Source organism: Condylura cristata, unplaced genomic scaffold (genome assembly GCF_000260355.1).
Source record: "Condylura cristata isolate star-nosed mole 26May11 unplaced genomic scaffold, ConCri1.0 scaffold00005, whole genome shotgun sequence".
Classification (NCBI taxonomy): Eukaryota; Metazoa; Chordata; class Mammalia; order Eulipotyphla; family Talpidae; genus Condylura; species Condylura cristata.
Genome location: NW_004567106.1, coordinates 42,549,636 through 42,553,790, shown reverse-complemented (window position 1 = coordinate 42,553,790; position 4,155 = coordinate 42,549,636). Strand labels below are relative to the sequence as shown.

General features: G+C 39.8%; 1 protein-coding gene across 2 annotated transcripts in view; it reads left to right on the top strand.

Annotated features, from left to right (window-relative positions):
• NAPEPLD (N-acyl phosphatidylethanolamine phospholipase D) overlaps positions 1-4,155 on the top strand; it is a 68,385-nt gene that overhangs the window by 27,725 nt on the left and 36,505 nt on the right. The window contains exon 1 of one of the 2 annotated variants that reach the window (XM_012720927.1): positions 50-430. The exons of the other annotated variant lie outside the window; for it this stretch is intronic. The gene's annotated coding sequence lies outside the window, so the exon portion shown is untranslated. Of the gene's footprint in view, positions 1-49; positions 431-4,155 lie in introns of those variants that run through there. 2 annotated transcript variants of the gene reach the window in all.

Genomic DNA, 4,155 nt, shown 5'->3' with positions numbered 1-4,155 from the left:
CGGTGGCGGCGCTGTGGCCCGCAGCCCAGGAGCCCAGGCAGTGGCGCGCGCCCGCAGCCCCCCACGAGAGGTGAGCCCGCGCTCTGCCCGCCCTCTGGAGCTGGAGCGCCCGCCGGGACCGCTCCCGAGGCTGCAGCTTTCTGCGTGGCTCTGCAGCTCCTCACTCCGTCTCTGGGCAGAGCTGTCGGTTCTCCCCAGCGCCGGGCAGCTTGGAGCCTACCGGCTGCGGGTGCCTGCCGGGTGTTAGCCCGCCTCAGCCTGGAGATGCTGCACGGTGGACGGAAGTGTTGGCTTGGATGTCCGCACCTCTGAAGCTGCTGGGGTGAAGAGCCACATTCTTTCCCCCCCACTTTGGGAGAGTAGCCGTCTGATTTAAGATCCCATCTTCTCTGCAAATCACCAGGTTGCAGCTTCACTGATCGGAATACACGTGGGTGTTTCTTCTTTTGGTTGTACGTAAATGAATGGGTGGACAACTTCTTGGTAGCAACTTATTTCTGCTTCATCAGTAGTATTTATCTTCTAAAAACTCATTCCAACAGGTTTCTCCCTTTTTATCAGGAAAGTTGACCACTGAATGGAAACGAAGAAAGACTGGATGGACTAAGGTGGGAGGGGTGATGGAAGCTGAGGCTTTCTTGAGTTTTCTGTCCTGGTTGTTTCCTCAGTGGGAATTTATCGTAGATGTTTCGGTATTCAGATAGATTTTATTCTCCATGGATAAAAATCGCTGTGGTGGATAAAACTCGCTGTGGTGGTCCTGGTAATGGAGACAGATAAGCTTCTGCATTCCTTAAGTCTATTCTGTCGTACTTAAAGTGAACCTGGAGAAGTTAGCTTTTGAAAACTCATATAATTCTTGTCCTTGCCTTTAACTGCAGGTTGTTCTGTTCATGTTCTGATGACTCACCTGACTTACTTAGGCTTGGCATGAAGTATGAGCCAATTGATATTTCTGATTAATTTATTGAGAAAGACATTCCGGAGACACAGCTCTTGGAAAATGAAATAATGTTTATCTTTGTTAAATGGGAATCTACCAGTTCCATTTTTATTTTCAGTCACAGTGGTTGAGCTTCAGACCTGGACATCGTTTGAAAAGAAGTTACATAATCTTCAAAAATATTACCTGTATTATTATACAGTTGTAATTTTGTTGCAAGAAAATAATCGTCTGTTAGAGAAGAAAATTAGGGTATAACAATCCATATTTGAAATGAAAATCTAAGATTGACTTCAATTAAATCAAATGAAAATTAAGTTTTCAAAATTTTATTTTTTGTAGTCTGTAGACTTGCTGCAAGAATTTCAGTAAGTTTCTGAGAAATGAAAATAGTGTATTTTTATACCTTTACTTAACTCATAATTCCAAATGACATTGTACAGGCTTCATATTATGAAATGTTTAAGCTTAATATTAGTCCTGTTATAACTACATGAAGTACAGTTTAATATAAGCCTTCCATCATAGGGTTGGATTTCGCTTTAGTTAATACAGTCATTCTCATGCATTTGTTGAAAGGGGTATTGTATTATTTTGGGTATTTGTGAGTTTGGGAAACAAGATTTCAGAGAACATTTTGTCTGAATTTGGAAAAATACTGTTGGCCTTTGTTGTTTCATTCTTTCTCTTTGTAGTGGTAGTTAGCTGTGGATAAAGATGGGTTTTTCCAGTCCTTTCTACTCTTTTTTTTTTTTTTTTTTGTAAATAAGAATATTACTGTAGTGGTGCTGTGTATATCTGGGCATTAGATTGAAGTAGTGTTTCACTGAAGTATTACTGGGGAAATTAACTGTGTATATAAGTAATAGTTAATAAGGACCTTTATCCTGAAAGCAGTGAAGACATCTATAAAATTGGCATTAAATCATCCATGTGATTTCTGGTTAAAGGTTCAAGTAATAGACCATTGTAACTGCTAGAATAGGGAAGAATTCTGCCTAGCTGTAATTTATAGTGCTGTGCTTGACTTGCCTTTTGAATTTAATGACCATATATTATGTTTTGGAATATTTTATTAACAGACCTTTGGGACTGTGTATATATGAACTCATTTCCCCAGGGGCCAGTTTTGTTATGTCAGTGTTGTCTTTTGCCAGCTCAGCTGCTTAAATAATAAAATGTTGTATTTACGAAACACTTTCAGGTACTTCTAAAATATATTTGTTTTGATTTTATAGACATATGTGAAAATATTAACCCCATTTCACAGATTGAGGAAAATGGGAAACCAAGAAGCTGGGAGATTTGTTTTTCCTAAGCTCTCTTAGTGTCATAGCCCTGGCCCTGGCAGATTGTGTTACTGCTGTCTCTGGTAGAAGGGTACCAGGAAAGCCATCATAGATCAGCAAGCTTTGGTCAGCATCACAGCCATGGGTTGCACCCCTAAACCTGTTGGCCTCAAGTAGTCTGTGTCATTAGTGATGGAGACACAGGGCTGGTATATAGATGGATCAGCATAGACTCAAAATCATTACTGAAAGGCAGCTACCTGGAAGCATCCATCCAATAAATGCCTGCAGATATGTATGCTCTTTTGTGATTTCTGTTACAAGAATATAGCGTCAGAAAGAAGAAACACTACGCTTCCTATCATTACCGGCACTCTTTAACTGGTCAGCTGCTGCTTGGTGTTGCTTACAACACCCTGATGCTTAGGACAGCTGGGCGACAGTAGTAACTGGTTTGAAAGTCATTCTCTTCTGTATTCTGGGTTTCTTCAGACTACAAACTTGTGAAGATGTTTGTTCTCTTTTCAAGTGACATTGTTCATTCCTTTGTCTTATTTACAGAATTAGTGCGAAGGAATTCTCTCTCTTTATATATATATATTTTTTTTTTTTTCCAGACTAGTATATATTATATGATTGAAGTGATGCCTTAGAAAGTTTCTGGTCTCAATTTCCTTTTTTTAAAGCTTGAGGGAAATTTACTTATGAACTAAACCAAGTAAAATACCCCACATGAGGTGAAAGGTCACGTATCTTCCCATGCTGCCCAGAGGTTCTTTTGGTTATGAGTGGGTAAGCAGAATTAAAGCGAGAGCGCACTAATAAACAGTCCCGCCTCCATCACCAGTCAGAGCTGGACCCTTGGAATGAATGTCACAGGGCTCTCTAGCCTGACTTGGCTTCACTTCTAAGGGACAGACAGCCATGACGTGAATCATACATTATTCAGTTTGAAAGGAACCACAGAGAATTTTTACTGAAGTCCTACCCCTCATCAGTGCTTAGAGATTTCCTCTACTCTGAAAAAGGTTTTTAACACTGTCAGCCTACCACAAAATTGAGACATCACAATTAGCACTTTCCCTCACTTCCCAGACTTGAAATATCTTAAAATTCTTGGATGAATGTTGATTGCTTCCTCTTCCTTTACTTTGTGTGTCAATTTTATATAGAGGTAAATGTCATTGCAAATGTGTGCTCCTTGAAGCCCATTTCTAAATTGGACGAATGTTGATATTGGTGCATATATTAAATATCATCCCATGAGGAATGATACAAACTTTGGATATTCTCAGCAACTTTCTCTTGGGTAGGTAGGATTACATAGTGCTTCATAAGTTGTTTGATTTAGCTACCCAGAAGCTTTAATATATCATACCTTATAGTAATGCTCACATCCAACTTAGTACAAACTGTCTACATTTAAAAAAATGTTTATTTTTACATCATTTTGTGCATTTTTCCATCTCCGTTGCAGCCTGCTTGGGCTTCCCATCACCGAATCACCCATGTGCCATCATCATAGTCCAGTACATTTCCCTCCCCCCCGTTTATGTTCCCGTTCCCCACTCCACCCCCACAAAAATGTCTCTGGTATATAGCTGTTCATCATTATCATTATTTTCTTGCCTGTTCCGTTATATTCCTGCTATGAGAGAATTTTTTTCCGGTATTTTTCCTTTTCTTTCTGGCTTATTTCACTAAGCATGATCTTTTCCGGCTCCATCCATGTTGCTGCAAAAGACATGTGTTTCTTTTTCTTGGTTGCTGAGTAATATTCCATTGTGTATATGTACCACATCGTTTTAATCCACTCATCCACTTTTGGGCATTTGGGCTGTTTCCATGTCTTTCCAATTGTAAATAAAGCAGCAATAATAATATAGCCTCCGTTCAGAGGCTAAAATGTTATCTTGGTATGTG